Below are 24,855 nucleotides of genomic sequence, written 5' to 3' on the forward strand. Positions count from 1 at the left end.
CTAAAAAGGTATGCAGCATTTAATTGCGCTACATGAAAATGTAGCCACTCACTATACATATTTCATGTGTTAGTATATACTGTAGTGCAGCTAACCTGGGAAATGTTCTACAGACAGATAACAATGCTTAGTAATTGCAGCAAATGCAAAAAGAACATATGCAAATCCAAAAAAAGCATGTATATTTGTCTAAACAAAAAAAATCACAACACAACTTAACTGGTAGTTTTGTATGTGCGCTTGTGTTCAGGCACTTATCTGCACATGGTAGGAATATGAATGGGCTCCACTGTGGCAGGGATCAATGGGAAAGGATTCATTGCAAAGTATTAGGTCATAAGTTAGCACTTTATAAAAAGACAGAAATAACAAAGATAACAATATGAAATGACAAAGTATGCAGAACCATAAAACTAACACACCAACAGATTTTGTTTGTTTTATTAGGCTCAAGAGGATCATACCAAGAAAACCTGCATTTGTACTGAAATATAGTACAATTAACAAATAATAAATGCAAAGAACATACCTTACTTTTCAAGAGCATGCCTCTTGATTAAAGATATATGATTTTGAAGGTGCTGGAGCCTTCTAAAAGTTCAGAGACCAAGCGGGTATTTCAATTGTTTATTGTGCCCAATCTCCTCCTATCTAAAGTGACAGGTGAGCCTGGCATGGCCAAAAAGTGTTGTTTGTATGCCCACAAGAGTCCCTTTCGGCACACTTCAGCTCGACTCCATGGGGGGGGGGGGGGGGCTGAAGTTTGTTCTTCCAAAACTCATTTCACCGAATGGAATAACAATAGAATTGCTACCATGGGCAGCATCTAGTGTTGGTCTTGGGAAGAACAAAAAAATAATTTTTTTTTACAAGTACACTATGGAATCAAATCAATTCAGTGTGGTATAAATAGCATCAGGAAGAAGCTCCCAGAGCTATTCAATCGACCGTGCTGTTATGTCAGAAAATGCCGGTTCTGTCAACTTCACACAATGCCTAGCCGGTAGACTGGTGGTAGCACTAATAGAACGGCCGATTCAGATAAGTAGACACACGTGCTGATTGGCCTCTCAATACTGTATGTCAGTCCTTAAGGTGCCCATACACGTACCAATTACCCGGTACTTTTTGTGCTAAAATAGCATCGTTGTGCATATGTTGTGCATGGGATGCAATGCTATTTTAGCACAAAAAGTACCGGGTAATTGGTACGTGTATGGGCAGCTTAACATCCAGCTGAGCAGGTATTTCAACTTGCCAGCCCAGCTCTGAAACTAGTCCCTACAGCAAGTGTACAGGCAGTCTGTGGGCTGCCTGTCTACACAGCCAGATGCACCAATATATCTGCAGACATATCAGGCATCGCTGCTGCACCAGTTGACCCAGCGGGGATATATCGTTTCTATCTACACACACATATTCCACAGCACTTTACAGATAATATTTTAACTATTTGAACATTCAAATCAGTCCTTGCCCCGGTGGAGCTTATATTCCCTACCGCAGACATTTTAGAGTTAAATTGTTGGGAGCCAATTAACTTACCTGTATATTTTTGGATTGTGGGAGGAAACACACGCAAGCATGGGGAGAATATACAAACTCTGCACAGTTAGGCCATATTGGAAACACAACCCATGACGTCAGTGCATGCTAACCATTACACTATCAGTGCAATTGTTAATTAAACAATAAATTGTTCATTTATTTTGTGTGTCCTAATTTATGGGACACACACACACACAGCTCTTTAGGGCATTTTCTAAGCGATCTCACTTGATGGCTTAGAAAGTGCCCCTACAATCGCTCCGTGTGTAGGGGCATAGCGATAGTTATGTCTGGCCCCGCACTGACAGTGTTCTCACTGGAGAACACTGACCCTGACAGGTAGCTCAGCACACATTGCTGACACATCACTGTGCTGAGCGATCTTGCTGAGTACTCTAGCATCGCTAAGCAAATCACTACGTGTGTAGGCCCCATAAGTGCTGCAAAACATTTTGCTAATATAGAAGGCTTAAATAATAATAGCAACATCTGTACACATTTAAAAAATAACAAGCACTGCTCTGCTGATTTTCACCTAAAGGCTTTATTAGCCATGTTAGTCACATATAGGAGGTAAAGCAAAGGCTCATTAGGTGTGTGTACAATAAATCATACATGCCTGGCATGACAGTGGGTCATTCGTAAATGAGGGAAACAATACCCTGGAGCTTTAACAGCAATTTCTCTTGTACAGTGGGAAGCACAGAATTACTTTAGACAGGAGCAAGCTCATCGGTTTTAATGTGGGATGTATGCAGACAGTGCTATGTAATATGCTCTTACTACTTCTATCTCCTAAGTCAAAGTAAATAAATATGGCACAGCTACAGCTAAGTTACCCATTGCACTTAAATACTCCAATATAAATGTAACAAAATGTGGACACAAGTTCAATCAGAAGATCAAAAATTAGCAAGAGTGACCTTGCACGAAATGCACACGGCATGTATTTTAGGGTTAATCGTGTCATAATTGTAAGCCCTATGTAATGTGATGTAGATGACCGAAAAATTATTACTAATTCACTGGTTTCTGATTAATGCCATCTTGACTCATGGGGATGAAATCTCAGGAGATTAATCTCTTCAGAAAACAAAATGCAATTTTATCACATATAAATCATATTTGTTTCAATGAGCATTTCCTGCCTGGAATTGCTTCAGATCTCTAAAGGGAGCAATTAATCGCTCAGTCCATTAAACGCTATGAAGGAAGTTAATCGCCTAATGTTCACAAAAGGCAACTAAACTGCGCATTGAGCGACCAAAGGAGATCAAAGCACTACAATGCAATAAGGAAAAAAAAAAAAAAAACCTCTTGTTACAGGACTGATCTCTCCATATCATTATTTTACTGTATGTATACAAACACTTATTATATAAGGTGGTTGATGCAGTCCAATGTGTAACCCTCATAGGAAGATTTAATACAAATACACAATTCAATGCAAACTCTTGCCCACATGGTCACATTTGGTGCTATCCCATATATAATGAGGACTTCAGTAGCAGAACGTGATGGTGGTTGGCCCAGGTGCAAAAATGCCAACCTAAGTTCACAATATGCCACACAGTAGTGGGTAGCAGCATTTGGGCCCCTCACTCCTCAGGGGCCCCAGTGCAATGGACCTTACTGTAATAAATATTAACTCATTGCATGGAAATGTTGAGGTGGTCACTGCTTTTGCTATAAAAGGGGGTGGATTTAATGGAGCTGGATAAAGGCTCAACTAATGGGGAAATTCTCCCTCATGGGGGTCCATGACCCCAATAGAGGGAGAATAGAACCTGTGGCAAGCGCAGCAAGTCACCGTACCCGCAAGAGGCTTCTTTGCACTTGCCTCAGTCTGAAGTACTGGCGGTCGGGATTCTGATGTCGGTATACTGGCCATCGGAATCCTGACTGTCGGGCCATCATACCACACTCCATTTAATGGTTTGAGCTATTCAATTTATTTGTGCAACCATAAAGTAAGGCTTCAGGGCTTGTAGCGAGTGCAGAGCATGCTGTAACTGGAATTGCCCATCAGAAGAATTAGGTGCCCTGAAGCTAAATTGCTGTCCAACAATTTAGTTTCCCCATATGGAGACTATGCAAACAATACTGGTGAGGGATGCACATTGCAGGTTATCAATTACCTTAGACATGACATGGAAAAAAACAATTACCCACCGTCACAGTTTATCAGTATGTGGAATATTATAAAAAGGAATACATATGATAAGTAAACAAAACATAAGTACTAAAAGCATGTTACTGATGTTGAAAGTATAACATAAAACATATTATAGCAGCATTTGAATCCATACTGCTGATATACTTACAACACTTTAAATAGAATTTTAAATAGAATTTTAACTTTGCTGGAATTTTGGCCCCAACATAAGATCACTGATAGCAGAGAGCATTGTTTTCAATGATGCTGTAAACCAAATGACTGCCTCCCAAATAAACATATGTATTATCAGTTCTGTGAAATATAGTTTATTTCATAGAAACATGTTTTATCTATTTGACTTAAGGTATTTCACAATGGGAACAAATGGCTGTAGATTGACAGACCACAGCACTCAGATACAGTACCAGCATTAAAATTATAGGAACAATGAAACAAATAAATGTATAAGACGTTCGTGGTCACTATGTAACTGCTAAACACAGAAGAAATGGAACACTACAATACAAATATGGTCCATTACATTTTTTTTTTTTTAGCTTTAAACACTAACGCCACCCAAACCCTGGCAAAATGGCTTCATTATTTGTATCAGTTGTCCTGCTGGATAATAATGAGCACTACTCTGATGAGAGGTTTGGGGCTCATATGCAGAGCTACTGTACAGTTAATTGGGTTTCCCCAAAATCTTTACTGTAACAAAGAGTATTGTGGATTAAATAAATCACCCATATGCCTTCCTAGTTTTAACACTCAAAATCAAATGAAAAATAGTACATAGACAATGTCAGGAAACTACTAAAATGCTTCATTCTAATCAGTGCCTATAAAGTAGTCTGGCAATTCTTGCTTATCCACAATCATTCTAAAAATATAATATATGTGAAAAGCACTACAACTTCGCCGTCAGATATTTTACAGATTTAAGATAATGCAAACATAGAAGCCGGATTAATTTTATTCATTATTTTTTTTATGTGAGAGATCTGTAAATACTACGATATATACAGTAGAATGTGGATTTTACTAAATAATTAGAATTAACCTAGTGTGGAAAAGTGTATCCACAATTGGAGGTCATTTTCATTATAGTACTATATGAATTTACTGTGGTTTAATATACCAACCATAATTGGTTGTATTGGGGTCATAGTTGGTCACTATCAGGGCACAAACATACTCTGCTCATACCCAGCTAAGGAAACACTTAATAAAACACACTGCACTGTCACTACAGCATGGCACCATGTAGTAACTATTATACCACATTGCTAGGTGACCGCATGTCAAGGTGTGCCGAAGATCAGCACACTGGCAGCACCCCAGGCCTGACCCCACAGCCTGGCACACTGGCAGCACCCCCAGGCCTGTCCCCACAGCCTGGCACCACCCCCAGGTCTGACACCACTGGCAGCACCCCCAGGCCTGACCCCCACAGCCTGGCACACTGGCAGCACCCCCAGGCCTGACCCCCACAGCCTGGCACACTGGCAGCACCCCCAGGCCTGACCCCCACAGCCTGGCACACTGGCAGCACCCCCAGGCCTGACCCCCACAGCCTGGCACACTGGCAGCACCCCCAGGCCTGACCCCCACAGCCTGGCACACTGGCAGCAACATGCTCACACAAAGGGGGTGGCCACTACTGTCCCCTTACCCTCACTGAGGAAGGAGATGACCCTGGTGACAGTATAGTGATGTGCAGTAGAAGAGATGCCGGGCTCCTGGCAGTGGCAGGAGGGGCCCCTGTGGGCAACCGCTAGCAGCACACACGTGCCTGCGGTCCGAGCTCCCCGCAGAGGGCACGTACACATCTATAAAACCCCCTCCCGGCCGGTACTCACAGGACAGCGGGCGCTGCGGGTCACACACAGGGATGCGGTGCAGGCCGGATACAGCGCTGCTTGCGGGGGATCTTCCTGTCTCTGCAGAACCAGCGCCGTGCTGCTGCTGCTGTTGCTGCTCCGCCTCCTCCCCGGTTCTGATCCGTGTCCCGGGTAGCTAGGTGTACCGGTGCTGTAGTGTCATGACCCCGACACATCACCGGAATCTGCGCACAACATGGCTCCCAAGCCCCGGGGCAGTCCAACGCACAGCTGCTCTCCCCGTCCCGTGTCCGTCTTGCTACGCGGGTCACACTGCGCTGCGACAGCAGCCCCTCTGTATCCGGGGCCAACACAATTGACGCCTGTAGCACCGGATCACACTCCCTGGGCGGCGGTGTCGGCAGCGGGGTCCTGGCTGCTCCCTCTCTCCGCTTCTGTCCACCTCTCTCTCTCTCTCTCTCTCTTGTTTTTTTTTTTTGAACGCAGCAATAGCAGCTCCGCCCCCTCCGGCACCACTCTAGCAACAGCGCCTCCTGCTGCTGCCAGCGCCCCACTGTACCTTGCTTGCACGTTACATTTACAGCTGCGCAGCACACACACCGACAGTACAGTAACTAGACACTAAAACGTTGAAGAAAGTTATTATCATATCATTATTATTATCATCATCACCGTTATAGACCCATGAGGAGTCCTCTATATCTTCACATTTGTTTTAGCTATATGTGTACAACTATTATCAACTATTATCTGTGTGTGGGTAGATAACAGAGAATGAAAAAGAAAAAAAAAACTATGCACTCACCATAGTAAGCTCAATCATCTTAATACATAATGACCTAAGGTACTTGTTTCCTAGCAGGGTGTCCAGATTTCTTACGTACGCAAACGTAGTGAAATCGCACCGCATGGTACGTTCCCTTTCAGAGAGAGTAGAATCTTCTACAGAGAGAGTAGAATCTGTTCCTAAAACCCCACAAGTATCAACGCCACCCCGAAGCGTGGCGAGTGCCGCGAGCCCCACGAGGGGCGGCGGAACGCATCCTCCGACCTTTTCATACCCCCACCATCCACGTCTGCGTGGAGTTGATTTTATATAGTGTGGCGAGCGCAGTGAGCCACTGAGCCTGAATCGTGGCGAGTGCGTCCCCTCGCAGGGCTCACTGCGCTCACCACGCTTCGGGCTCGAAAACGATGGCATAAGTGCTTACAATTGTATACACCCATCACATGGGTGCTTGTACAATTAAATATTGCATCGCATTTGGTGCACTGAGATCGGATTAGATATTTCATTGTATAAGAACTCCTGTGCACTTTATATGGACATCGCATTGCATCGGGACTGCCCACCAACTTGCTTCAAGGACTCATGAATCGGCTGGAACAACTAGAGTTATCCCAGTGGCAGGTCGCTCAATTTCTACAGACCCTTACACCTGCTCAACCAACCTCCGGGGCACCGCCCAGGCCCACTTCAGAGGCAACTTTAGCTGCACCCTTGGTGCAAGTACCATCTCCAGTGGCATCCGGGCATCTCCATCTACCTACCCCAAATAAGTTTGATGGCTCTCCTAAGGCATGTCGGGATTCCTAAACCAATGTGATGTCAATTTCACTCTTCAACCATTCAATTTTCCCACGCCGAAGTCACAGGTTGCCTACATTGTATCTCTGCTGACCGGACCAGCCCTAGTTTGGGTTTCTCCTTTATGGGAACACTCTGATCCGCTTCTTTCTGATTACCCTGGGTTTATCTCCACCTTTCGACGCATCTTTGATGAGCCGGGTAGAGTGTCTTCCGCAGCCGGAGATCCTAAGAATCTGCCAAGGCAATCGTCCAATTAGTCAGTACATAGTCCAAACACTGGCCTCAGAAATGAGTTGGAAATACGAGGCTCTACAGGCAGCCTTCTTGAGTGGCCTTTCCGGTCGACCAAAAGATGAATTGGCAACTCGGGATATGCCCTCCTCCCTGGACGATCTAATTTCATTGTGCAATTAGGTGGACTTGCGTGTTCAGGAGAGGCAGATGGAGAGGAGTCGGGCAGATCGACTCAGGTCCCGACCATCTTTTAGTCCAACTTCATCTCCAAGAACTTCTGGAGGAAGATTAGACGGAGCAGAAGAACCCATGCAGATCAACCGATTTTGCTTGTCTCCCGAGCAGAGAGCCCGCCGTAGAAAGGAGAACTTGTGCATGTATTGCGGGGCTTCCTCACACATGGTGAATTCCTGTTCTCGACGATCGGGAAATGATCTCTCCTAATCGGCAAGGGAGAGGCCAGATTGGGAGTGTTAGCCACTACTCCTACCATGATCGAATCCTCCATTCTAGTCAACCTCAATACCCCTCAAGGTCCGGTCCAGATGGGTATTGGACTCCGGAGCTACAGGCAGTTTTCTTTCCTCTCAATTCTGTGCTCAACACTCACTTCCAACCAGTCCTATACCACTGCCACTATCTCTAACCGCAGTTGATGGCAGCAGGATTCCCGACGCCCTGGTCACCTGCCAGACAGGTCCTCTCCTACTTCAAGTCAGAGCCCTCCATCAAGAATTACTAAACATCCTGGTTATTCCGAAATCTTCCCACAAATTAGTTCTTGGTATGCCTTGGTTATCCAAACACAAACCCCACGTTGACTGGAACTCCATGGAAATCACGGCTTGGGGTTCCAATTGCTTTTCTTCGTGCCTTCCTCGAGTGGTTCCCCTTCGACAAACTCTTCCCGAGAACTCTATACACCTCCTACCACCTCAATATGCTGTATTTAGCAATGTCTTCAGTAAAGGAGGGGCCGATGTACTGCCACCACACCGAACCTGGGATTGCCCCATCAAACTAATCCCTGGGAACACTCCTCCTCGAGGCCGCATCTATCCGTTGTCTATCCAAGAGACTGAGGCCATGTCTGATTACATTCGTGAGAACCTGCAAAAAGGCTTTATTCACCCTTCTACTTCACCTGCCGGTGCAGGCTTTTTTGTCAAGATGAAGGATGGTGCACTAAGGCCCTGTATTGACTATCAGGGTTTGAATGATATCACGATAAAGAACAGTTACCCGCTACCTTTAATCACTGAATTATTTGACAAAGGGCAGTATTCAATGGTAATATTCTCCGTGCACGGCGAGCATTTTTTTTTGCTCGCCGTGCACTCTCCGTGTTCCGGAGGGCTCGTTGCCTCTCCTGCTGCCACTATTCAATGTTTATAAGACTCGCCGCCACTCGCGGCGAGTCTTAACCCCTGCAGCGGACGAGCGTCCGCAGCAGGGAGCTGACAGGGACGTGGCATCCAGGGAGATTAAAGTCTCCCTGGATGCCACAGAACATATGTGAGGGTAGGGGGCCCCCCTGGGACCCAGGCAGCACAGGCTGCCCCCCTCTATAGCCAGCGGGGGACCCAGTATTCACTGTACCCGAACGTGCTTCGGGTGCAGTGAATATATGAATATCTAATGAGCGGCTCGAGCGCTCTGGCCCCCTGCTGGCTGCACTGTGTAAAAAAAAGAAAAAAAAATGTAAAAAAATATTTTTTTAAAAATTAAATATATATTCATGTGCTATAGGCACATGAATAAAAATAACATGGCCCTCCACAGAAAAAAAAACCTGATTTTTTGACACCAAAATTAAAAAAAACACCCTTTTAGTTTAAAAGTTCACATTCCTGCTCTCCATCAAAAGATGGAGAATTTCTTCACGGAGAGAGACGGCGAGAATCACTAAGAAAGACGGAGAATATTTCACATTGAATAGGGTGGCTCGCCTTTGGAGAAAAAAAACCTCTCTCCACGGCGAAAAAAGCACAAGTTCTCCACGCAAGACGGAGAACTTTTCTCATTGAATACTGCCCAAAATCAAGGGAGCTGTTGTTTTTACCAAGCTGGATCTGCGGGGTGCTTATAAACTTAATCCGTATTAGGTCCAGAAATTAATGGAAAACGGCCTTCAATATTTGCAACGGACATTATGAGTACCTAGTAATGCCTCTGGTGTTTTCCAGCAATTTGTCAATGACATCTCCCGAGACATGCTTTACTTGTTACGATCCAGGGAGTAACTCTGGTAACCTAGTGCCTACTCAGAATGGTCAGTGGCGCTATCCTCTAGCCTGACTCTATTGGCTCCCTCTATTGGCCATGGACTGCAGGATGCTAGGCTTCGCCTGTAGCCACCACGGCTGAAAGGGCGAGTTAGGCCCGCCCAAGTTCCGGTGCAGCCAGGTGTTAGGTGGTGACAAGCCCACAACGGCCGCCAAGGATAAGTCCAAGAGGAGAATCAAACTAAACTAATGAACCCCAGCTATGATGGATAACGCCAAAGTACAAATCCCTATTGCAACACAAATACGGGATAAACGGATAAATAAACACTGGAATACTGAGATAACGAAACTGAATCCAGCAACTCTGTCGCAAACAAAACCAAAGACAAGCGACCCTGTCGCAACCAAGCGACCTCGTCGCAAACCGTAAAGTTGTTCCCAGCACAACTTTAACTTTTCAGAGTACTCACGACACCGGGTATAAGATGGAAGTCCCAAGATGTCAGCAAGTGCAGCAAGCTCAGGCAGAAAGGAATCAGCAGCACGTCCCAGGACAATCCTGCACAAGGCACAGGAAATTGCAAACCAGGAAACAGAAAGCTATCACCGGCTCTGCATTGTTGGGGAGAATGCCTTAAGAAGGACTTTGGTGATTAGCACACCTGTGACATCTCCAGCCAAGCTGCCAGCAGGAATAATGAACTCATTATCCATCAGCCTAGTGAATAATCAAGTCTCCAGAAGATTTGAGCTGCAATGGCACAGACGGACCACCGGAGGCTACCAAAGAGTCAAATGCCCAAATACAAACAGAACAGAACCATACTAATGGTTCCTAACATTACTATTCTCTCGTTGTCTATCTGGATGACATCCTTATCTTTTCTCCTGATTAAGCCCCACATCGACAAACGGTGCGGGAGGTACTGGGCTGACTTTGTAAGAACAATCTCTTCTGCAAATTAGAGAAGTGCATCTTTGAAGTTTCTTCAGCGTCATTCCTTGGTCACATCTTATCTCAAACGGGCCTAGAGATGGATCCAGCCAAGGTCAAAGCCATTCAAGACTGGACAGCTCCGATTACACTTAAAGGGATACAGAGGTTCCTGGGATTTTCAAATTATTACCGCAGATTCATTCGCAACTCCATTGTGGCTCTTCTTACTGCTCTCACTTGCAAAGGAGCAGATCCTTCCAAATGGTCCTCTGAAGCCACATCTGCTTTCTTGCAGTTAAAACAAGCGTTCATGACAGCACCCATTCTTCTCCAACCGGACAGTGACAAACCCTTCTTCTTAGAAGTGGACGCCTCTTCAGAAAGGGTAGGGGCACTTTGACAACCATGCGCTTATTTCTCCAAGAAATTCCTCCCAGCAGAGAGAAACTACCCAATCGGAGAACAAGAATTGTTAGCTATCAAGCTTGCCCTCGGAGAATGGTGGTACCTGCTCGAAGGAGCCCGACATAAGGTCACGGTCTATTCTGATCATAGAAATCTGACGTTTCTCCATAACGTTCAGTGCCTCACATCCTGTCAAGCCCGCTGGACCACCTTCTTTGAACGCTTCAACTTCCATATCATTTACCAACCAGGTTCTGAGAACAGCAAAGCGGATGCACTCTTCCGATCATTTGATTCCATCACTAGCAAGGACAGTAAAACACAGCCAATTCTGAATCCGGTAGTCTTTGCTCAAACCACACCCCAGCCTCTGCCTCCACCGGTGAAGACCTTCATTCCAGAAAATCTGCGAAAATCACATGGGCTCATGCTTCGCTGGTCACCCAGGAGTACAGAAGACTCTATCATTCCTTCAACATTCCTACTGGTGGCCGACCATGGGCGCCAATGTTAAAAGCTTAATTTCCTCCTGCATTCCCTGCGCACAACATAAAACATGGGACAAGAGAATCTGTGGGTGTGGAGGGGACTCCTAAGAGATCTCCAAAACCCGCAGGGCCCGGCGCTTTAAGTAATATAAATAAAAAAATAAAAAAATTTTGTAAGTTGTAAAAAGTTGACCAGGTTTTGGCTGCAGCAAGGGCAAGTAAGTCTTCTGGTGACTCACTAGGAATTTGGACAAGGAAATGGGTTTTGCACTTGCTCTGCCAAAAACTGGTTTAAATCACCTGCGACCCACACTGAACAGAAGGACACCAGGGCACAAATTAATGTAACAAAATGTAACAAAATTTTATATAGGACAAGACATATACAAATACACAAATAATAATAATAAATAAATAAATAAAAATTATATATGCATAAAAATATAGGCAGATACCATATATTCTAGAAATGGGTTGTTCATATGCAAATGAGGCCCCAAAACATGAATGGGTTTTAAAATAGCCAGCAACACCAAATACGTCACATATTCCACGATTAAGCACAATTAGTAGGTAATAGCACCAGCCGGATGGTAATAGCAGAGATGAAGGGGTTAATGAAAATGAAGCAAGGTTTTAGTAAGCCAGAAATACTTGGAAGAGTTGTTAGTATAGGAGCTCAATGCGATATGCCTGGTTAGCGCATGTAACGCCAGATGAAGTGAGGTCAGGTAGCGCAGAGACTTCCTTTAGTTATGCTCACCCTCCTTGATGTTTGGAGACGGAGGGGCGGGGAGCCCAGATGGCAAAAGGCTCAACCCTCTGCAGATGGTAACTGGCGTCCTTGTACTTCCAAAGTGCGGCTGCCGGGCCGTAAGCCGATCAGCTGGTGATAGCGGCTGTACACGTTGGGCGGAGGTTTGCAGCTTGGAGCCGGGGTAGGCTAGTTGTGGTGCTAGCTCCGTAATGCTGTAAGCGTGATCTCTCACGTTGTTTGGTGTGCTGGCGGATATGACGTTGACGCGTTTCGATCCCTAGCAACGGGAACTTTGGTACTTGTGGAGTATCACGGCTCCCACGACCTGCATCGTATGCAGATCGTATGCTAAAAATCGCATCGCATCGCATGTGGCATACGATGGCATACGATGCGATTCGATGTTTTACCGATTTTTGACCATTTTTGCTCAAAAATCGTATGTCATCGAATGGCATCGTATGCCATATGTAGTGGCATACGATGGCATACGATGCGATACGATGTTTTACCGTTTTATGAGCATTTTTGCTCAAAAATCGTATGCGATTGCATCGGATGCCATACGATGGCATCCGATGCGATGCGATGGCATCCGATTTTGCATTGAAATGCATCAGAATGCATTGAAATGTGTATTAAACTTGTGAAATGCCCCCAAATGCCATTTTTCATAGTGCACCACCCCCACTATCAACGTCAACCCGAAGCGTGGCGAGCGCAGCGAGCCCGCGAGGGGCGGCGGTACGCGTCCTACGACCTTTTCATACCCCCACTATCCACGTCGGCGTGGAGTTGAGAATAGAATAGTGTGGCGAGCGCAGCGAGCCACCGAGCCCGAAGCGTGGCGAGCGCAGCGCGCCCCGCGAGGGGACGCGGATACCTTCACAGCTATACGCGTCCCCTCGCGGGCTTCACAGGTATCCGTGTCCCCTCGCGGGGCACGCTGCGCTCGCCGCGCTTCGGGCTCGGTGGCTCGCTGCGCTCGCCACACTATTCTATTCTCAACTCCACGCCGACGTGGATAGTGGGGGTATGAAAAGGTCGTAGGACGCGTACCGCCGCCCCTCGCGGGCTCGCTGCGCTCGCCACGCTTCGGGTTGACGTTGATAGTGGGGGTGGTGCACTATGAAAAATGGCATTTGGGGGCATTTCACTACTTTAATACACATTTCAATGCATTCTGATGCATTTCAGTGCAAAATCGGGTGCCATCGCATCGCATCGCATCGGATGCCATCGTATGGCATCCAATGCAATCGCATACGATTTTTGAGCTAAAATGCTCAAAAATCGGTAAAACATCGTATCGCATCGTATGCCATCGTATGCCATCGTATGCCACTACATATGGCATACGATGCCATGCGATGGCATACGATTTTTGAGCAAAAATGGTCAAAAATCGGTAAAACATCGCATCGCATCGTATGCCATCGTATGCCACTACATATGGCATACGATGCCATACGATGGGAGCCGTGATACTCCACAAGTACCGGAACTTTTTCAAGACGAAGTTCAGTGTGGATCGCAGGTGATTTAAACCAGTTTTCGACAACATAAAACATCCCACATGTCTCCTGCCGTTACCCTTCGTCCTCTTCCAATACCCTCTCGTCCTTGGTCACATCTATCAATGGACTTCATTACTGACCTTCCTGTTTCCAAAGGTAACACGGTAATCTAGGTAGTCATTGACAGATTCTCCAAAATGGCCCATTTTTTCCCACTCAAAGGTCTTCTTTCTGCCCCTGTTTTGGCAGATCTCTTAGTTTCCACTATTTTCAAGGGTACTCTTTACCTAGAAGGGCGCCCACGATGTTCATCGCGATTGTCGGGTGTAAAATTGCGCTCATCGCGGTGATTGAGGCATCGCGGGTACTATTTGCGGCCCAAGATCACCGCGATGACCGCGATGCCTCAACTTTCTAATCGGCAGCATGTAAAATCGCGGTGATTGAGGCATCGCGGGTGTTATTTTGGTGGTCAAGATGCCCGCGATGCCCGCGATCACCGCGATGGTAGTGATTCCTCAACTTTTTCGTCGGCCCCATTGTAAAATCGCGGTGATTGAGGCATCGCGGGTGTTATTTTGCGCACAAGATGCCCGCGATCACCGCGATGACCGCGATTTCGCGATTTCCAGCCACACTCACATCTGTAATGGGTTCAAATGACCCTTTAATGACCCTAATTCTGCATGGTAACATCTGTAATAGGTGGAATGGCCCTTAGTCTGCCTAGCTACATCTGCCCTAGGTCCGTCTGCCTAGTTACTCATGTTGACACCATCCTCCTGTCTGAGGCCAACCCCCTGTGTCTGCATAGTGACAGATGTTTATAGGACAATAACAACAAAGGGTACATCCCACTGCCTCAGACCGCCCCCCTGTGACAGTTTAAAAGACCTTGATTTTGTGGGGAAATTTGTTGGTTGAGAGGAGCTGTGGTTTGAGAGAGAGAGATTTGCGTTTTGATTGATTATTACTGATTCCTGAGAGCCTGCTGCTGATTCCAGTGTTGCTGCTGCTGTTCATTCTGCTGCTGAGTTACCGTGATTACAGAGACTGTGCTGCTGTTTCTATTGGTGACTGAGGCCCTGCTGCTAATTCGGCCTTCTGCTGTTTCTGCTGTTCCTGTCATGGCCATGGCATCTGGATCTGGAGTGAACATGTACTCCCTGCCTCAGACGGAGGCAGAGGCTATCCGATTCCTCCAGGAGCATCACCTGTTGCCCAAGGAAGCTACCTGCGGCAATGGGCATGCCATGAAGCTCAGCGAGAAGGAGGTGATGTGGCGCTGCCACGTGAGAGCCTGCCGCCAGAAGATCAGTCTCCGCGCTGGCCTCTTCATTCCTGGGTGCCGGATGTCGTTTGTGAACATCATCAGGTTCATCTTCAACTGGTCCGAGAAGTTGACTTCCGGCGACTACTGTGAGCGGCACCTTGGCATCTCCCCCAAGACAACGGTACTGTACAATAAGTACATGAGGGAGGCGTGCCTCATGGACTTGATGGCTCAGCCCCAGCGCCGCATTGGAGGGCCCGACAAAATAGTCGAGGTCGACGAGACTCTGTTTGTCCGGCGCAAGTCCCATGTCGGCCGTGTGCTACCCCAGCAGTGGGTGTTTGGGGGCATCTGCCGGGAAACTGGGCAGTGCTTTGCCACAAAAGTGGCCACCCGGGACGCCCCCACTTTATTGGCTGCCATTGTGGAGCATGTGGAGCCGGGCTCCACCATATACAGCGATTGCTGGAGGGCCTATAATACAGAACAGCTGGAGGCTGCAGGCTTCCAGCACGCTCAAGTTAATCATAGGTTTAACTTTGTGGACCCCACAACAGGGGTGCACACCCAGAACATTGAGCGCATGTGGGGGGCGGCGAAATGGCGCAATACACGCCACCGGGGTACTGCCAGACATTTGCTGGAAGGGTATCTACAAGAATTTATGTGGAGAAAGAGCATAGGTATGAACCAAACTTTTGAGCGTATTTTACACGCCTTAACATTGTTAGAGAAAGATGACTGAAAAACTATGGACTTTAAACTTGTAAAGCTGTTTTTTTTATGCTACTGTTTGTTTGCATTTCAATGTTATCTATTTTTTATTCAAGTAAATTACTGCCTTTTATTCAAACTTGTCTTTACTGAGTCAGTTGAGTGATTTTGCATGTATGAGTGAATTTGCACACACACCTGAATTAGGCCCATTTCCTGCTCTCACCCCCAAAAAAGTAGTTAGATTCCCTGGCATCTTAAGCAGTGTTCACCCATAATGTTGCACCCCTTAGCCATATTTTGTTCCTGTAATTAATCATATATCACCCCCTTAGCCGTATTGGGTCCCTGTAATAGTTCATGAATCACCCCTAGCTGTATTGGGTCCCTGTAATTTTTTGCTAAATGTACATTTGGCTCAAATCATTTGCTGACACCTCTCACACTGCTTATGTGTGACAGAGGATCACAGCAATCTCATTTTAGTATATCACCCCTTGCCTTATAGTGGCCCTGTAATTATTGTCCTGTAATTATTGCCCCCCTCGAAATTACACCTGCTGTCACCTCTCACACTGTTTCTGTGTGACAGAGGTTCACAGAAATGTGATTCCATCATCATTTTAGGCCAGTTAACATTGAAATCGCGGTCATCGCGGGCATCTCGGGCATTGAGCTGTGTAATGTACACCACAATGCCTGGGATGCCCGCGATGACCGCGATTTCATGCACTTTTAGCACTAGTAAAGTAACATTGAAATCGCGGGCATCGCGGGCATCGCGGGCATCGCGGGTATTGAGCTGTGCATTGTACACCTCAATGCCCGCGATTACCGCGATGCCCGCGATTTCATCCAGTAATGTCACTCAAACTGAAAAAATGCATGTAGGGAAGGCAGGAAGTGTCCCAGCATGCATTTCACTCACTACAGAGCGCGCATTAGCTTCCACACCCTGCCCCTGAGCACATGTAAGTGGCCTGTGGCGTTTTTGAATAAATTCTGGGGGGGGAGAGGGGGACAGGGGGGGAGAGGGGGACAGGGGGGGAGAGGGGAGGGGGGGAGAGGGGGGGGGGAGAGGGAGGGGGGGAGAGGGAGGGGGGGGGGAGGGGGGGAGAGGGAGGGGGGGGGGAGAGGGGGGGGAGGGGGGAGGGGGTGGGAGGGGGGAGGGGGTGGGAGGGGGCAGATGGCTTCTGTGGAAGAAGGGTAGAAGGGGGTCCCAGTGGCAGTTGGAGGGGTGTGGATCATTGGAACTAATGTCATTTGGTCGACCCCAGTAGGTTGAATGTGTGAAAAGGTTGACATGGGTTTATGTCGACCTTCCGACTATGTCGACTGCCATTAGGTCGACTGGGGTTAGGTCGAATTGCTCTTTTTGGTTTTTTTTGGGCTGAAATGTCAACAGTGTTGACATGGACACTGTTGACATAGTGAATCGGACACTCGCATCGCTCGCTTTGCTCGCCACATCTTTAATAACCTCCTCCACGCCCTAGTGGATGGTAGGGTATGAACCACCGCCTGTCGGCACATGTCAGCACCAAAAAAACCCAAAAAGAGCAATTCCACCTAAGCCCAGTCGACCTAATGGCAGTCGACATAAACCCATGTCAACCTTTTCACACATTCGACCTAGTGGGGTCGACCAAATGACATTCGAACTAATGTCATTCGATAAAATGACCGCATCCCATATTATCAGTGAGTGACTTATGTTGCTATATGGTATTGCACATAGCAACCAATGTAAGTCTGTTAAAATTACAGTGGATAACACTGGTTGCTATGCGAAATAGCGCATAGCAACATACGTCACCTGCATATATTATGTTTGTGACAAGTGTTGCTATGCACACTTGCACATAGCAACCAGCATTTTACACTGTGAATTAACATTGAAACGGTGGTTGCTATGTGTAAAAAGCCATAGCAACATATGTCACCGACTGATAATCAGTCGGTGACATATGTTGCTATGGCTTTTTACACATAGCAACCACCGTTTTTAACAGCGCTTGCGATGTGCACTAGCACATGGCAATGTACGTCACCATATTATCAGTGAGTGACTTATGTTGCTATATGGTATTGCACATAGCAACCAATGTAAGTCTGTTAAAATTATAGTGGATAACACTGGTTGCTATGCGAAATAGCGCATAGCAACATACGTCACCTGCATATATTATGTTTGTGACAAGTGTTGCTATGGACGCTTGCACATAGCAACCAGCATTGTACACTGTGAATTAACATTGAAACGGTGGTTGCTATGTGTAAAAAGCCATAGCAACATATGTCACCGACTGATAATCAGTCGGTGACATATGTTGCTATGGCTTTTTACACATAGCAACCACCGTTTTTAACAGCGCTTGTGATGTGCACTAGCACATGGCAATGTACGTCACCATATTATCAGTGAGTGACTTATGTTGCTATATGGTATTGCACATAGCAACCAATGTAAGTCTGTTAAAATTACAGTGGATAACACTGGTTGCTATGCGAAATAGCGCATAGCAACATACGTCACCTGCATATATTATGTTTGTGACAAGTGTTGCTATGGACGCTTGCACATAGCAACCAGCATTGTACACTGTGAATTAACATTGAAACGGTGGTTGCTATGTGTAAAAAGCCATAGCAACATATGTCACCGACTGATAATCAGTCGGTGACATATGTTGCTATGGCTTTTTACACATAGCAACCACCGTTTTTAACAGCGCTTGCGATGTGCACTAGCACATGGCAATGTACGTCACCATATTATCAGTGAGTGACTTATGTTGCTATATGGTATTGCACATAGCAACCAATGTAAGTCTGTTAAAATTACAGTGGATAACACTGGTTGCTATGCGAAACAGCGCATAGAAACATACGTCACCTGCATATATTATGTTTGTGACAAGTGTTGCTATGCACACTTGCACATAGCAACCAGCATTTTACACTGTGAATTAACATTGAAACGGTGGTTGCTATGTGTAAAAAGCCATAGCAACATATGTCACCGACTGATTATCAGTGGATTTCTATGTCATTGGATTTTGATTAATGATGTTTTTTTTATTTTTTTGGGTAATTGCAGTTGCTGTTATCGGTGGATCTGCGCTACCTTAAAAAAAAAAAAAATCCGTGGTTATCCCCCTAATAAGGTAAGTCGTGCTTTAATTGTTCTTCTAATTAATTTGTAAATGTAACCCAAATGCCTTTTTTTCCCAGGGTACCACCCCTACTATCCACGCGCACCCGAAGCGTGGCGAGCGCAGCGAGCCCCGCGAGGGGCGGCGGTACGCGTCCTCCGACCTTTTCATGCCCTACTATCCACGTCGGCGTGGAGTTGAGAATAGAATAGTGTGGCGAGCGCAGCGAGCCACCGAGCCCGAAGCGTGGCGAGCGCAGCGAGCCCCGCGAGGGGACGCGGATACCTTCACAGGTAAACGCATCCCCTCGCGGGCTTCACAGGTGTCCGCTTTTCGCCACGGACACCTGTGAAGCCCGCGAGGGGACGCGTATAACTGTGAAGGTATCCGCGTCCCCTCGCGGGGCTCGCTACGCTCGCCACGCTTCGGGCTCGGTGGCTCGCTGCGCTCGCCACACTATTCTATTCTCAACTCCAAGCCGACGTGGATAGTAGGGCATGAAAAGGTCGGAGGACGCGTACCGCCGCCCCTCGCGGGGCTCGCTGCGCTCGCCACGCTTCGGGTGCGCGTGGATAGTGGGGGTGGATTTCTATGTCATTGGATTTTGATTAATGATATTTTTTTTATTTTTTTGGGTAATTGCAGTTGCTGTTATCGGTGGATCTGAGCTACCTTAAAAAAAAAAAAAAATCCGTGGTTATCCCCCTAATAAGGTAAGTCGTGCTTAAATTGTTCTTCTAATTAATTTGTAAATGTAACCCAAATGCCTTTTTTTCCCAGGGTACCACCCCCACTATCCACGCGCACCCGAAGCGTGGCGAGCGCAGCGACCCCCGCGAGGGGCGGCGGTACGCGTCCTCCGACCTTTTCATGTCCTACTATCCACGTCGGCGTGGAGTTGAGAATATAATAGTGTGGCGAGCGCAGCGAGCCACCGAGCCCGAAGCGTGGCGAGCGCAGCGAGCCCCGCGAGGGGACGCGGATACCTTCACAGGTAAACGCATCCCCTCGCGGGCTTCACAGGTGTCCGCTTTTCGCCACGGACACCTGTGAAGCCCGCGAGGGGACGCGTATAACTGTGAAGGTATCCGCGTCCCCTCGCGGGGCTCGCCACGCTTCGGGTGCGCGTGGATAGTGGGGGTGGTATACTAGCAAATGTGAATGATTTTTGGTGAAAATGGAATCGCCTCACATCAGATGCCATGGGAGTTGTGCCATTTGATGTGATGCGATATCATTTTGACATACCGTATAGACATCAATTACTTATAGATGGTTTTGTTTGTGTTTTTGTTTTACAGCAATGTCTCAGCGCGAACTTTCAAATGGTTTTATGGCGAAGGTCATTGATTTGTATAAGGAGAATAGGTGCCTCTGGGAGATGAAACATCCGGATTACTACAACAAGGCGAAGAGGAATGAGGCGTATCGGAAAATGGTGGCTCTTGTACGCAAACGGGTACCTCATGCAGACGTCGCCTGGGTACAGAAGAGGATGACGAATATGCGGACAGTTATGGTGAAGGAGATGAAGCGAGTACGGCAGTCTCAGAGTTCCGGAGCCGATGCTGATGACGTCTATGTGCCGAAATTATGGTACTACGAGCGGATGAAGTTTATCTTGGAGCAGAGAGAACAGAGTGGAACAGGGGGAAGTGATACGGAGGACACCTCTTCGTCCGTTGCAGCAGAGAGTGTGGACGTTGTAAGTATTTCCTGACAAATGTCTTGCATGTAAGTGACTGTGAAATGTCATGTTATTAACATTTTCCCTTTTTTTCCCCTTTCTAGGAAGTTCCCCCTGAGACAGAGCAGGAGCCTGTGGCAGTTGCAGAGGGGGACAGTACTCCGATGACGGAGAGCACTGCACCTGCTATCCCGAGGAGGCGTCCCAGAAGACAGCTGTCCAGCACTGCTCGTAATGTCCAAGGGCATGCTAGCACGTCGGCACCGGAGGCACCGCAAATTCCCCTTGACGATTGCCAAATTTTTAGTAATAATCTTGCCGTGGAAATGCGAGGCATGGCGCCAGACCAGCTCCATGAGACCAAGAGGTTGATATATGGCATTATAATGCGTGCATCAGAGAGAAGTCTCTCTAGTGCATGCAATATAGAGCCATCTGCCAACGTCGTATGGCAAGCAGCCCAAATGCCCAATTACCCCTATCACTACCCTTCGTACAGTGCGTCGGGTTATGCTCCGCCTCCTCCTGCCCCTGTAATGTACGCGCCGAGGCCCCCTTTGCCACCAGTCACAGACCCTTCGTCTTTGCCTGGGACTATTTCAAGTGCTCTGTTGAGCACACAAAGTCCCCACCCAGGTGAAGAGCGCCATTAATTAGTGATTTGGTTTTAATTTGTTTCTAATTATTGTGCCTTGCAGCAATGCCCTTGTTCCACTCTGTTTGTTATTTGCTCCATGATGAACTTTGTTGCTCGTAGGCCATAATTTCTGTTACTGATGGTCGCAGTATCGGACTCCTGGACTTTGAGCTGTCCGTACTTGTTTTGCACCTTCACCATGGACTGTTCCGCATATTTGCATTTTCTTCTGTACCCAGTGCATGTTTGCATTAGGGTGCCTTTTTGCGTATTGAGCCCCATTTTTTGTATGCCTCATTCCGATTTGCCTTGTTGTAATCCAGTTCCTCCCAAGAGGCATCTATTCTCCTATACTTTCAATGACCTTCGCCCAGACCTTCCCCCCCCCCCCCCCCATTCTTAAAAAAAAAAAAAAAAAAAATTTTTTATACTAAATTAAAAAAATAATATATTTTATTTAAAAATAAAAAAATAAGTCCTAATTTGAAATTCTTAACCTGTGTCGTGTCTTATTTCATTATGTTATAATTAAGGAATGCCAATTAATTTGATGTGTTTTTTTATTGTATTTTGTTGATTTTTTGCGCATCCATCGCGGTGATTGCAGGCACATGATGGCCGTGGTCACCTGTGATGCAACCGGCCGCCATGTCCCCGCAATCACGGCGATATTTTTTTATTGTATTTTGGTGTTTTTTTGCGCAACTATCGCGGTGATTGCAGGCACATGACGGCCGTGGTCACCCGTGATGCAACCAGCCGCCATGTGCCCGCAATCACCGCGATATCTGCGCGTTTTTACTGTACAATCACCACAACAGGTGTGCGGTTTGATTGTTATCTATGACATTTAAGTGTTAGGTGTAATTTTAATGTATTTTTGTATTTTTCACACTTTTTTCCTTTTTTCCACTTGTCTTTTTACCACAGCCAGAAATCGCGGTCATCGCGGTCATCGCGGGTACATTATTGTGTGCCCTCGATGCGAGCGACATCGCGATGACCGCGATGATTGATCAATCGCGGTCATCGCGGTCGTCGCGGGTACATCGCGGGTACATTGTTGTCCACCCGCGATGCTAGCGACATCGCGACCGACGTGATAATTGATCGCGTCGTTAGCATCGCGGGTGGCCACTAATGTACCCGCGATGTACCCGCGACGACCGCGATGGGCGCCGTTCTAGGTAAAGAGTACCTTTTCAAGTTACATGGTCTTCCTCTACAGATTGTCTCCGATCGAGGTGTTCAATTTACAGGCAGATTCTGGAGATCCCTATGTTCAGCCATGCAAATAAAACTACACTTTTCATCCGCTCATCATCCACAAACTAATAGCCAATCTAAATGCGTCAATCAAGACCTGGAGGCCTTCCTGCGACTGTTCATCTCATCTTCTCAAGACGATTGGGCCAATCTGCTACCCTGGGTCGAATTTGCGCACAATAATTCCTATCATTCCTCATCTGGCAATACTCCTTTCTTTACAGTCTATGGTCAACATCCTCGCTCTCCAGAGCCTACCAGTTCCTGATGTACCAGCTGTATCTTCCTCGCTTCGTCATTTCTCTAAAGTTTGGGCTAATGTGCAAAATTCTTTACAAAAGTCTGCTGTCCGGTGCAAAAGGTTTGCAGATCATAAACAAAGAGCAGTGCCATGCTTGAAAGTGGGAGATCGAGTCTGGCTCTCTACACGAAATCTGCGATTACGGCTACCTTCGATGAAATTAGCTCCACGCTACATCGGTCCTTATTCCATCATCCAAGTCTTTAATACAGTCGCTTAAAAATTTAAACTTCCATCTTCCATTAAGATATCAAACTCCAGGGGGGAAGTGAATCTCTCCGGCTTCTGCTTCTGCTATACACTATACAGTATATCTTTATCTATATATATATTTATTTATTTACAACTGTCAGCATCTTATATAGCGCAGCAGATTCTGTTACAGGGTCTTATATAGCGCAGTAGATTCCGTTACAGCCTCTTATATAGCGCAGCAGATTCTGTCAGTGTCTTATATAGCGCGGCAGATTCCGTCAGTGTCTTATATAGCAAAGCAGATTCCGTTACAGCGTCTTATATAGCGCAGAAGATTCCGTTACAGTGTCTTATATAGCGCGGCTGATTCAGTTACAGTAGATACAAAAAAATACAGACTACTATTGCGCTAAGAGCGGCAACACAAAAACTTATCTAAAAGAGGTCGCCAAACCTCCAAAGTAAGCACAGAAAAAAAGGGGGGGAAGATAGTCTCTTAGTTGCGCTCTTACCAATCACAATAAACGATAAAGATGCGGTCCTTTTTCAATGCTTTTTTTCTTTTTCAGAAGTTTCAGAGGTGACATATATAAAAGAGAAAAAGAACCATAGTGTGACCAGTATCACAAAAAAATAGTTCTAATGATGGATATTAGATTCGTCCCTCCTCCACTATGGGTTGTGGAAGTTTTTCTTTATAGGAACACCTCGGTGTCGATAATAGAATAATTCTCTTACACGACGCTTACATTCATGCGTATAGTACCAAACACAAAAAGGTATCTTTTTCCCAAGAAAGAAATTTGCACCACTCAGACCCGTATACAAATGATGCTCACACGTCTGCTTACTTGATCCTGCATCATCATATCATGGTATCTTTTAAATCCAGAAAATGAATTTCCTCCAGAGTAGGTAAATTTTAAGTGGAATTTTATTCATACAATGATAAAATAATAAAACAGGTACCACAAATTAAAAATATATATATATATATAAAAAGGACAAAGGATAAGGGTGATAAGGGTGATAAGTGAACCCGGACACGCTCACCCCTTAGGTCTCAGTCCAATAGTGTGTACCTGTAAGAAACACCAACGCGTTTCGACATATAGTCTTTTTGAAAGGTGTATATACAACCTACTTTCTTGGGAAAAAGATACCTTTTTGTGTTTGGTACTATACGCATGAATGTAAGCGTCGTGTAAGAGAATTATTCTATTATCGACACCGAGGTGTTCCTATAAAGAAAAACTTCCACAACCCATAGTGGAGGAGGGACGAATCTAATATCCATCATTAGATTCAGTTACAGTGTCTTATATAGCGCAGCAGATTCCGTTACAGCATCTTATATAGCGCAGCAGATTCCGTTACAGTGTCTTATATAGCGCAGCAGATTCCATTACAGTGTCTTATATAGCGCAGCAGATTCCGTTACAGTGTCTTATATAGCGCAGCAGATTCTGTTACAGTGTCTTATATAGCGCAGCAGATTCCGTTACAGTGACTTATATAGCGCAGCAGATTCCATTACAGTTTCTTATGTAGTGCAGCAGATTCCGTAACAGTGTCTTATATAGCGCAGCAGATTCCGTTACAGTGTCTTATAAAGAGCAGCAGATTCCATCACAGCGTCTTATATAGCGCAGCAGATTCCGTCACAGTGTCTTATATAGTGCAACAGATTCCGTTAAAGTGTCTTATATAGCGCAGCAGATTCCGTTACAGTGTCTTACATAGAGCAGCAGATTCCATTACAGTGTCTTATATAGCGCAGCAGATTCCATTACAGTGTAATATACAGCGCAGCATATTCTGTTACATCGTCTTATATAGCACAGAAGATTCCATTAAAGCATCTTATATAGCGCAGCAGATTCCGTTACAGCATCTTCTATATCGCAGCAGATTCCGTTA

General features: G+C 46.1%; 1 protein-coding gene across 1 annotated transcript in view; it reads right to left on the bottom strand.

The window, feature by feature from the left end:
- CDK17 (cyclin dependent kinase 17) overlaps positions 1-6,015 on the bottom strand; it is a 144,665-nt gene extending 138,650 nt beyond the window's left edge. Inside the window, exon 1 of the mRNA XM_083182293.1 lies at positions 5,569-6,015. The gene's annotated coding sequence lies outside the window, so the exon portion shown is untranslated. The remainder of the gene's footprint in view (positions 1-5,568) is intronic.
- Between the last annotated feature and the right edge of the window lie 18,840 nt (positions 6,016-24,855).

Source organism: Crinia signifera, chromosome 4 (assembly GCF_055691185.1).
Source record: "Crinia signifera chromosome 4, ASM5569118v1, whole genome shotgun sequence".
NCBI classification, from domain to species: Eukaryota; Metazoa; Chordata; class Amphibia; order Anura; family Myobatrachidae; genus Crinia; species Crinia signifera.